We start from the raw sequence: 12372 nt of genomic DNA on the forward strand, positions 1-12372 counted from the left end.
TGACTTTAAGGAAGAGTAGGGGCTCTGTCCTAGCTCTCCATAAAGTGCCTTGCTGGAGACCAGTCCTCTTGGCCTCTGATTCACCTTTCACCCCAGTGTGGTGTTTCTCCAGGTGCTAGGTGAAAGTGGACGAAGGTGTTTCTGGTAAGGGCTTATGAATTGAGATCTGAGTGCCAGAGGGTTGGGGGTTGGGCCAGTCCTCTGCACTTCCTGGCTGCTACTAGGGGGCAGCTGGCTTATCCTCTTGAGACCTCAATTTCCTGCCAGTGCAGAGTTATGTGAGATGACGCAGAGGAAGCCTACACACCAGTGTCCCCTACACTGCTGAGCCTTATGACAGGTGGGTGCTTTTGATATTATGATCAGTAATGTTTGACCTGCCGCAGAAGATCCTGGGACCACAAGGGAACATGGAAGCAAGGGCAGGGGGGGGCTGGCCAAGGTCACCTTGGGCTTTCCAGCTGAACTGGTCAATCAGGACAGTTTGTCAAAGATCATTTGGTCTGTGAATTCAGAATGGGGGAAATGCGTAACAATGAAGTACTTGAGGCCATACATGTGTGCATGTGTGCGCGCTTGTGTGTGTGTTCCCCAGGCTCTGGTCACTTTCAATGTCACCCTATTCTGCTTTCAGTGAGCCACAGGTCCCCATCGCTACTCAGAAGCACAGTGTTTCCCTACCGTTGGGCTCTCTTAGTCTGACCCCGTCCACCTGTCCAGCCATGAGGGCATAGCAGCCAGCTAGGTACTGTCCCGGAACAACTGAAGTGGCTGAGCAAGGCCAGTCTGCAGTGGACTCTGCCACTGTCCCCCACGCTGTGGTGAGAGCTCAGTGGGAGGAGATGGCCGTCCCAGGAACTGTTGGTGTGGCTGGAAGAGGGGATTGAACCCTGAACCAACGAGTCACTTTTGGAACCATTCTCCTGCTGCCCCAGAAGAGGTGCTCAGGGACCTGGTACTAAGAAACACGCCCTTTCTCCTGCCCTGTTCCCTCTTTGGATAACCTGCTTCTCCCCCACCTCCCATTTCCCTCTCCCTGCGACTTCTCCCCGTTAGGTCTGCAGAGACTTAATATGCAGGGAGAACTGACCCATGGGAGGGCATACCGGGTAGGTATTGTTGTGGGACAGTGAGGGGGCTGCCCTGGGTCAGAAGGAGCAGGAGAGCAGAAAGTAAGGAACCCCGGGCACTTTGGAGAGAGTCTACCATGGGCAGAGGCTTGGAGCTGGTGGCTGGCAGCCTAAGGACTAATAAGTCAAGTCAGCTGCAGTCACTTTAATTCAGTCGGGAGCTGTAAATTAGTTTTAGTTAGTGTTACTCTCCAGTGGTAGCCACAGCTGGGGCTTCAAACACAGCTGTCTACACTCACAGCTGTCTACACTTACAGCTGGAGGCCAGTGAACCCGTGCTGGGGTGGTCAGAGGTCATTTGCTGGTAGGAAAAGAGTTGCCTGTCAAGAATGGCATGGGTCCTCTGTCCATGCCAGACCAGCTCTGTGGAGCACTGGCCTGGTCTGGAACTTTCTATCACTCGTCCTCTGGGACTTCAGGGCTAGGTGTGGGTCAGGGTGACCATGAGAACTGCCCTGACATGTTTTCCTAGGCGGACCTTGAGAGGAGTTTCTCCAAGCTCGGAACCATGGTAGGATGCCTGCTTTGCATTTTGTTCTAGAAGTTTGCAGTGGGTAAATCTGCATCTGAGATGATTTCTGATGAGAAAGTGTGAGAGTGAGGGCTGGAGAGATAGTTCAGTGGTTAAGAGCACTGACTGCTCTTCCAGAGGACCCAGGTTCAATTCCCACCAACCACATGGTGGCTCACAACCATCTGTAATGGGCATGTGATGCCTCCTCTGGTGTGTCTGAAGACAGTGACAGTGTACTCACACACATAAAATAAATACATCTTTTAAAAAAGTGTGAGAGTGAAACCTCTGGTCCTCATAGCTGTCCACTATTGAGAACCTGGCACAGTACAGGAAGACCCTTTTAAAGGGGTCAGGGAGACTCCAGGGAGACCATTCAAGTCAGCAATGGAAGAGAACCCACAGGTCTCCCCCACACGGAGGCACAGGAGGCAACATCTGGAGCTGGGGACTACTAACGGGTGAACAGAGGGGACATATCTCCTTGGAGGCTGACACCCTTTATTTTTTAATTTCAAATGTACACTTAAATATTTAATATGTGTGTATGTATATGTATGCATATGTATGTGTGTATAAGTGTGTATGTATGTGTTATGTGTACATATGTGTGGGGTTTTTTGTTTGTTTTTTGTTTTGTTTCGGTTTTTTTTGAGACAGGGTTTCTCTGTATAGCCCTGGCTGTCCTGGAACTCACTCTGTAGACCAGGCTGGCCTCGAACTCAGAAATCCGCCTGCCTCTGCCTCCCAGAGTGCTGGGATTATAGGCATGCGCCGCCACTGCCCGGCTCATATGTGTGTTTATGTACATATGTATGTATGTATGTGGGATGCATGTGGTATGTGTGTGTATGACAACTTTCAGGAGTCAGTCAATGCTCCTTCCAGCGTGAGGTCGACAGAAGGAGCAGGAGGAGATTGGAAGCAGGGGAGAGTTGGGAGAATCCTCAGAGCCTGGACTATCTTCCACGTAAGAGTCTAGTTGAATTCTTGGAATTTCCTTCAGACAGGGTGTTGAGAGCAGGCAGTCCCTACCCTAAGTCCCTTCATATTGTATATGGCAATATTTTCGAGGCCATGCCTAGCCCTGAGAGACACTATTTTACAAGCAGCTTTTGGCTTCATTTTGAGTACAAATGCTGCTGTCCATGAGATATAGGCAGATACATGACTTATTCCTAAACATGGGAAGGGTGTCGCCCTTTACATTTATCAAAGTAAACTGGGACCACGTGAGCACAGGAGCATGGTCAGATCAGGAAACTGAGGTCTGAGAACTTACAGCACACACCAGACAGAGGAAATGCTATAACACTGTTACCTGGACCCCGTGAAGAGTCAGACCCCTAGAAGTGCCATGGCTCTAGTCCCACTGACCTGTCTGTCCACCTGACCACCTGGGTTTTGTGTCAGTAGACTGACAGAATTTCTGACTGTTCAGGGGCTTCAGTTTGGCTGACTCCCTGATGTTGAACTGCTGTCTTTCCATCTGTTTGTCCACCTGTACCTGCTGTCTATCTGTCCATCCTTCTGGACTAGCCCTGATCCTCACCCTGATACAAGACTTAACTGAGGCGCAACTCTGCTCTGCCCAGCACCTCGCTCAGTGGTGGCGGCAGTCAGTGGTTTCTCCTGCGGCTCTTCAGCCTGCTGCATTACTATCTCACCTCTCCACCCCCACCCAACTCTCTTTGTGTTCCTATCAGCTTCTATCTCTTAGGCCACTTTGAAACTACTTCAGAGTTTTAACTTCCAAGAGTCTCAACTAGATTTAAATGGAGGACACCTCATGCTCTGAAGTCCAACTCCTTGCCTCCTTCTTGGCTTCTGACTTAAAGGGAGAGGACCCAGGCCTGCTGGGACATCTTTAACTTTAGTGGCCATTCGGCAGCTTTCAACTATATCCATATACATAGACAGATTTACTATGCGATCTGTAATGTGTGACTTGAATTAATATTAGTAATTAAGATGGGAATGAAAGAATCTGTGTTTTCCTCAGCCAAGGCTAGGGAGGAGAGTGGAACCAGCTGATGAATTGCCCTTAGTGAAACTTCTGCATCTGAGAATTTGTTATTCAATAACATCAGACACTGTAGAAAGGCTTGAACATGGCCCTCTATGTTTCTGACAGCGTGCATGCGCATGCGCATGCGCAGGACACAAAGAAAGACTAGACTCCAAAGAAATGCAGATCACAAGCGACTGGAGGCACTGAGGCAACCGTCCCAGCTCCCAGGAACCCAAGGTGATCTTTGATTGTCTAGTACTTGCGGAGCTATGCCTTGGCAATCAAGGAGGTGACCGAACTGAGAGAGAGAAGGGGTTTCCCAGAGCTGGTCCCAAGGCCAGACCGTGGAGGGCTACCTGGGAGAAAGAAAGCAGCTTTTTCCAGGCAATTCTGATACAGGGAAGCCATTTTCCTGGAGCGCTCCTGAGCCCGGCTGGCCAGCTTTAAGCAAGGACCTGAAGAGAGAGATAAACCTTCCTGTGAGGCTGGGGAGAAGCAGACAGACAGGGAAGTAGCTGTGGAAGAGACTGGGCCAAAGAGAGGAGGAAGTAGGTGGTGGCAGAGACAGCAGAGGTGGGTTCAGGAGATTTGAGAGGAGTGGACGCTGGCTGTAAGACATCAAGGTGGGGACCTGGAGTCAAGGAGGGACCACGAAAGATGTGACGAGCCAGGCAAGGTAGCGCTGGCTTTCTGAAGACCAAGCATGGGGCTCAGGCAAGACATTGTCCAGGATTCTTCTGGCTTTAAGTGATGATAATAGTAAGTCCCAACTCTTAAGTAACTGAAGCAAAAGAAACTTGCTAGCTTATATAATAGAAATGCCACCAACACTTTATGGTCATCCCGTCCTTTTACAAGAAGGGCAAAGGCTTCAGGATGCCCATAGGTACTGATCACCCTCCCCAGCTCCCACACACCCCACTTCTACTTCCTCATATAAAATCCCAGGGAGGGACTTTCACTGGTTTCTCTCGGTGTCATGTGTCCTGCCCTAGGCCAGTGAGCACATCTTGGGGTTGAGGTAATCTGACTGGCCAGGCCTGGCTCATAATTTCCATTCTATGCATGGCACAAGATCCTGAAATTGGCAGCCCCCAGAACAGCTTGGGGGGTGTTTAGAGCCTTCAAAGGAGTCTGTGCCCCCCTTCCTCTCTCCCTCTCAGAGGGGGTAGATTTTTGGAGACAGGGTTTCTCTGGCTGTCCTGGAACTCATGCTGTAGACCAGGTTGGCCTCAAACTCAGAACTTCCCTTGCTTCTGCCTCCTGAGTGCTGGGACTAAAGGCATGCACCACCACATCTGCCTGGTGATTCTGCCAACTTTCAAAACCACTCAGATACCTTGGAGATGTTCCAGCCATGTTTACCACTTAGGCCAAGCCTCCAGGACTCTCTGGCTATTCTGTAAGACAAACTGCTGAGAAGCAGAGCCCGGGAGGAAGGAGGGCTGTGCTGTGTGGACAACTGCGTCATGCTGTCTAGACACCTCTTTCTAGGATGGGGAAGAGCCCTGGGCTAGCCAGTAGAAGAAAACACAGTGCCTCTGAGGCTGAACAGCTCTCTGGTTTCTTCTCATGCTCAAGCACAAGCCAGCTACTGTGGGGACAGGCAAGGCCACCCATGGCTTTGTGGGTATGGGGTGGCAGTCCAGAGGAAATGGAGCTGGTCTGCCACTCCGAGGGCAGAGCTTAAAGGATCCTGGGCAGCAAAGCAGAAGTAACCTGACAGGGAGGGCCAGGGGGAAGTGGAGGGCTGATGGTGGTTGGTTCCTGGTATGGCCCTGTGTCTTGGAGCTGTACCTCAGTTCCTCTTGGTAGGGTACACATCCACACAAACATTCTCTCTCACACAGGCAGATACACAAACACACCATCACACACTAACGTATATAAAACCGCATAAAGGTACATATGATACAGACCGTGAATACATGTACCCAGACACTCACATGTACAGTAAGATCAAACTCCACATGAATATATAAGCATTCAGAGACACACACATACACACACACACAGTTCTGAGATACTTGCTTACCCAGTGACTCATAGAAATACACACTTGCTGGGCGGTGGTGGCACACACCTGTAACCCCAGCACTCTGGGAGGCAGAGGCAGGAGAATTTCTGAGTTCGAGGCCAGCCTGGTCTACAGAGTGAGCTCCAGGACAGCCAGGGAAACAGAGAAACCCTGTCTCCAAAAAAAAAACCAAAATAAAAAACAAAACAAACAAACAAACAAAACCCAGAAATATACATTTGCTCATGACCAGTTATTTTGTGACAATGAAACCTTGCCTGGCAGGCCCTTGGGAATAGGATTGGGACCCAATAGATTCTGTGTTGCCTCTTCTATCACCCCAGGTCCTCAACTCTGGACCTGCTCCAGGACCTCTGGTTCTACCCACAGACCTTTAATAGCATGTACTGCCTCCCGCTGCCACTCCAGCAATCCTGTCTCCCTCTGGTTCCCCAATACCCTGCCTTTCTTCTACTCAATGGTATTACTTCCTTTGAAATGGAGTAAGTTTCTGCTGGCCTTTACAAATCCGCTTCGAAGGGGTAGCATCACTTTAACAAGCTGTCTGTCCCTCTCTCCTTCATCTGTTCTATCTACCATAGTGGGTACAATTAAAGAATGAGGACAGCCCTTTCAGCTGGGCAGCACCCAGGAAGGGTTGTATAGGAAGGGGGCAGGGATGAAGGCAGACGAGGAACACTTGGAGAGACCCTGACTGGGAGGAGGGTCAGACTTGCCACAGCCACAGTCAGAAGTGGACAGGATGTGGCTACTGCCAGGGATCCTAAGAGCCCAGGCAGACAGGTAGTAGTGTCAGCACTAGCATACCTGGTCTAACTTATACTGACATACATTCGCATGTGGGTGGTCAGTGAGCCCCTGTCCTGGTCAGCTGGGCCCAGGCTGCACCCTCCTCCGGCCACCAATGAGTCACATGCCTGCCTGCCAGGCAGCTAGCATGGGACACACAGCCGCCTTTCAGCCCTAGGCCTTAAACACTAGCTCAGTCTTCCTTCTGAGCTACCTCCCCCTCCCAGCCAGCCTGCCACCCTCCCCGGCTGACAGCTCAGCTCCACACTGAGGCCACATGGGCCTCCTTCCCTCCAGAGCACAGGGCCCCCTGTCTCTCATCACAAGGCTCCTGGCCAAGCCAACCTTGAATGGCCGCCTTTTCAGACTAGAGCTCGGACCAGGTGCATTCTGGACAGCCTTGTTCCCATGACAGCCGGCCAGATATCCAGCCAGAGAGATGAGGGGTGGGCTGGAGGTCTGACGTACCCAGAGATGCACGCCTTTTAGATTCTACAGTGTGCTTAGGCTGGTTATCTGTCTCTCTGTCATTGCCTCTCTGTCTCTGTCTCTCTCACCACACACACACACCACACAGAATCCTCTCCATATTCTAGCTTCCTGTCTCCTTCCCATAAAATCCTTAACTAGGCAGGCCAGGCAAAGATTATTATTATTTTCAATTATATTCATATTATAGATATACAATGAGACTTAGAGCAGGGTGAAGAATTATAACTGTATCCTAGGTCAATATCTGGAATGATGTCAGTTGTCTCATCTGATAGAATTGCAGCAAGGTGTGGAAGAGCAGCCTCCCATACACCTGGAGAAGAGGCCACCGAGTACCTGGTGACAATGACCTAGGACCTAACAGATCGTGCTCCTGGAGTCTCAGCACTGGCCCCTTGGCTTCTGGGGCTGGCTGGAGTGGCAGGGATCTTGTCCAGCATGTCTGGCTTTCCTGCCCAGAGTGCGCATGCCCAGCATGGTGGACCAGCCAGGGCTTTGCCTTGGGTGTTTAAAGTGGGCTGGTCTCTGTTAAGTACAATTTAAAAGAACAAAACAAAACATTTTTTTCCTAGGTGGTAGTGGTGCATGCCTTTAATTCAGGTACTCAGGAGGAAGGAGGTGGATCTCTGTGAGTTTGAGGCTAGCCTGGTCTATAGAGTGAGTTCCAGGACAGCCAGAGCAACATAAATAAACTTGTCTTTAAAAACCAAGCAAAATGGGCGGGAGAGATGACTCAGTGGTTAAGAGCACTGACTGCTCTTCCAAAGGTCCTGAGTTCAAATCCTAGCGACCACATGATGGCTCACAACCATCTGTAATGGGATCCAATGCCCTCTTCTGGGGTGTCTGAAGACAGCTACAGTGTACTTACATATAATAAATAAATACATCTTTTTTTTTTTTTTGGTTTTTTGAGACAGGGTTTCTCTATGTAGCCCTGGCTGTCCTGGAACTCACTCTGTAGACCAGGCTGGCCTCAAACTCAGAAATCCACCTGCCTCTGCCTCCCAAGTGCTGGGATTGCAGGCGTGCGCCACCATGCCTTAAATACATCTTTAAAAACAAAACTTTTATTTTACACTTGTGTGTGTGTGTGCATACACATGCACCATAGGTTATAAGTGTGTGTGTGTGTGTGTGTGTATTCACACACCCATAGGATGCCTATGGGGGTTGGAGAACAACCAGTAAGAATTCATTCTCTTCTTTTACCACGTGGGTTCTTGGGACTTAGTCATGTCTTAGGCCTGGCAGTGAGTGCCTTTACTCACTGACTGTGGAACTCACTATCCTGGAAGACATGTCTTATATTCCGGCTCTTGGCTGCATGGGACAGAAGGAAAAGGAGAGGAACAAGGTGGAACAGGGGTGACTCCAGGACCAGAGGCCCTGCCCTGTGGCCACAAGCAAAGCTGTTCACCTAGGACCCAGGACCTGGGACTACGTTAGCCTACTGGCAAAAGGCCTATATTAAAATGATGAACCTTGGGACTGGAGAGATGGCTCAGCAGTTAAGAGCACTGGGTGTTCATAAAGAAGACCTGGGCTCAGTCCCCAGCACCCACACAGTGGCTCACAACAGTGGGACTCCAGTTCCAGAGGATCGAGGGCCTCTTCTGGCTCCCACGAGCACCAGATGTGTACATGGTGCACAATGTACATTCGAGTAAACATGTGTGTAAAATTTTTAAAAATTAAAAAGATCATGGACCTGACTTGGGGAATACCTGGGTAATCAGGACCCAGGACCCAATCTAGACACATGAGCCCTGAAATGCAGAAATTGTCTCTTTAAGAGTAGAAAGACAATTTCTGAGTTCGAGGCCAGCCTGGGTTACAGAGTGAGTTCCAGGACAGCCAAGGCTACACAGAGAAACCCTGTCTCAGAAAAACAGAAAAAAAAAAAAAAAAGAAAGAAAGAAAAGAAAAAAGAGTAGAAAGACAGTTGGAGAGACCAAAACAGGTAAGAAACCTGGCCCCTCTCTTTCCTGAAGATAGGTACACACATGTAGACCGGACCAGAGAGGTCATAAGGAGCCAAGGAAGACTTTTGCCGACTCTTAAAAGACCCAGGAACCCTGCTCCACCCAACAACCTCAAGGGACTGATGAGGCCTTGGAGCCTCAGTTGTCACTCCGGAAAGTCTGGACCAGGGTCTTCCTATTTGATTTCAACCATATAAAATCCGATTCAGATAATCAATTGATCTGATAAAATTTTAACCAAAGTGGGTATGGGTATGGGAGAGAGGGGGGGGGGAGGGAGGGAGGGAGGTTGAGGTTCAAAGAGGCAAGCTCCTTTAAGCCATGTGTTGTAATGTAATCAATGGATGTGGCACAAGGAACTTGACGCACACCTCATGCTGAGCCTCTCTCTCCTGGTTTGGTGTTAGGAGCCAGGAATTTGTCATCTGTGATTTGATAAACCCCCACTCAAGATTTCAGAATGATGGTAAACTATTGTAAACTGTCTCTTTGCCTGTCTTTTGCAACCTGCTTTGGCACATTGGGTGGGAACAAAGTACCCAGAACTTAAGGACAGCAAAAATCTCTCTAGGAGATTCAAAGATCTGTGAGCTTTCTCTGGTGGCTTGGTTAGGACACAGGGAGCCATTTGTAAGGGGAAGACAGGCGACAGCAGGACATATAAGATTAATGCTAGCTCACTCTGCACAGGATCCTAGACTCTGTTTGCAAGGTCACAGGAGAAGCCAGGAAGACCCCAGGACAGACATGAGCTGAGCCCTCACAGAGAAAAGACAAAGTTAGCAAACACACGAGAAGGAAAGAGAGAGGGGGAAAGAAAGATGGAAGGGGAGGGGCTGGAGGTGTGAGGACACCACCCCAGTTCTTCATAGGTGGAGGGGAGGGGATCAGTTTAAGGAAGTGGGTGCGAAGCCAGCTTGTACTACACGAGACCCTATTTGAAAGAAAAATTGGGGGTGATGATGCTGGAGAGAGAGCTCAGCTGCTAGGAGTACGGTTGCTCATTGTAGAGGGCTAGAGTTTGGTTCCCAGCCCATGTCAGGAGGCTCCTAACCACTTGTAACGCCAGTTCCAGGGACCGGACACCCTCTTCTGACTGTCGTAGGCACCTCCGTTCATGTGCACATCCCACACATACGCATAAAATATACATACACATATAGTACTTTTAGTATTATAGTATATACATACATACACAGAGTTAAGAACAAATCTGGAAATGAAGGATCGGAGGGGAGAGATAGAGGACTATATAAAGCAGAGCGATGTCATCTTTTACTTCCTGACAGTAGGTCAGAGCTTCAGAGTACACCGTTGTCCCTGGCTTCCCACACTCTTTCCCCGAGGGTTCCCCCTGGAATCTGCTGTCTGCCTCTAACTTACTTGTGGGATGGTAAGACTGAACTAGCTTTTGTCTCTTAAGAGCCTCTTAGGAAACAGTGTGGGTTTGGGGATGTGACTCCGTTGGAAGAGCGTGTGCCTCATATGTACAAAGCCCCGGGTTCAAATGAAAGAAGGAAACTAAAAGGCGGCATCCCTCTGGACCTTCCCCAGAGTCCCCGTAGTCCCTGTTCCTCCATGTCTCCCGTCTCCTTCCTGCGTCCTCTTCCAGTCCCTGCTCTGTTCTTCACACCCACTGGCTGAGCAAGAAGGGCATGCAGGCTTCGTGCCAGGCACGGGAGGGAAATGAACATTTCTTGGAGACGGTACCAAAACACCCTGATGAACTGGATTCCATCTAAATCTAGAGGTTCAGCTCTGAAAAGTATCTGAGGAAAAATGAGAAGACCAGTGCAGTCTGGTCTTGGAAAAGGCACTTCGAAAGGACAATTTTGTCTGGGTGTTTCGGCCACACCTCTAATCCCAGCACTCAGGAGGCAGAGCACTGTGAGATAGAGCTAGCCTGGTTGAGATAGAGAAGTGGGTAGGGGAAGGAAAAAGCACAATTCTGGCAAAGTGTTATGATCAAGAACAAACAAGTCTGGAGAGATGGTTCAGAAGTTAAGAACACTTGCTGTTAAGAGTTCAGAGGATCAGAGTTCAGCTCCTAGCCCCCATGTCAAGTGATCATAGCCATCTGTAGTTCTAGCTCTAGGAATCCAGTGATCACTCTGCCCTCTTCATGGGGCGGGGGCACCCATAAGCTCCTGGCATACAGAGCTACCCATAAACATGAATAAATAAATCTTAACAAGGAATAAAACCCACTAAAATGATAAAATGTATTGACCAAAGCAAGTGAAAAATTGGAAAAAAATATTTGAATGGCTGGAGATGTGGATCAGATTGGTAGAATGTCTGCCTACTGTGTATGGAGTTCTAGGGCCTATAACTACCAGCTCCCTCACAGTGATGCCTATAAGCCCAGGATGTGGGAGCTAAGGGTGGAAGAATGAAAATTCAAGGCTACATCCTGAGCAGAGTTGAGGCCATCCTAGAATTATAACCAGTGTTAGGTACTATCCAAAAGGATAAAAAAAAAAAGTGTCAATGGATCCTTCAAAGGAACAGAGCAGATATACAAAGACGGCATCTACTCACACCGTTTGCCACTAGGGCAGCAATGTGAATTAAAGTCGATGTGCACCTGAGAGGTGTCTGTGTTAAACACGCTGTGTGATGGTGGCTGGATCTCATACAGTCCTAGCAGGAATGTGAATCGTTATATGTCTGGAAACCGTATGTGGTGGGCACGTGTGCTGAGTTGTTTGTGTAGAGGTTGGAGCTGGCTTCTTCCTCTCACCTAAGCAGGTTCTAGGGATGGAACTTAGGTTGTCAGCCTTGGTGACAAGCACCTGCTGGACCATCTTGCTCACGAGTGGCAGGGCCCTTTTTTGTGTACCCTTGGCTGGCTTGGAATTTGCTACAGAGCTTACACTGGTCTTAAACTTACATCAGACCTCTTGCCTTAGTTCTCCTCAGAATCTGAGTTTACAGGTGTGTGCCTCCAGGCTGTACTTTATTTTTGAGTTGGAATTTTGATATTGTAATCTGGTCTAGCCTTAGATTCCCTATGTAGCCCAGGCTGGTTTCAAATTTACAGTCTTCTGTTGAGATTACAGTTGTTGGCCACCAAGCCTGACAAGGTTTTTGTTTTTGTTTTGTTTTGTTTGTAGCAGCCAGCGATGGTCACCCTGATATTTTAGTCAATAAGGAATCTGCTCGTTCTATAGGGGGTTATGGCTTAGTGATTATGATTGTCTTGATTTGTGTAAACATATTTGTTGATGTTCAGACAATGATGAAATTGTCTAATGCTGCCTTTTTCAGAGTATATTTGAAGGGACACATGACTATTTTACTTGAAGGACACCTGTGCAGTGTATGCTAAATGATAGATAATAAGGGACAAATTATCAATAACGTGTCATACCAAGGATCTCAAAAGGACTATCATGATTAAAAAAGAAAGA

At 48.7% G+C, this 12372-nt stretch overlaps 1 long non-coding RNA gene across 2 annotated transcripts in view; it reads left to right on the forward strand.

The window, feature by feature from the left end:
- Positions 1-256: 256 nt before the first annotated feature.
- The window catches only part of LOC127692967 (uncharacterized), a 57596-nt gene continuing 45480 nt past the window's right edge, over positions 257-12372 (forward strand). The window contains exon 1 of one of the 2 annotated variants that reach the window (XR_007979557.1): positions 257-340. This is a non-coding gene — a long non-coding RNA (uncharacterized LOC127692967). Of the gene's footprint in view, positions 341-2334; positions 3893-12372 lie in introns of those variants that run through there. The other variant, XR_007979560.1, reaches the window with a different exon arrangement.

The sequence above is a fragment of the Apodemus sylvaticus genome, chromosome 9 (genome assembly GCF_947179515.1).
Source record: "Apodemus sylvaticus chromosome 9, mApoSyl1.1, whole genome shotgun sequence".
NCBI lineage: Eukaryota > Metazoa > Chordata > Mammalia > Rodentia > Muridae > Apodemus > Apodemus sylvaticus.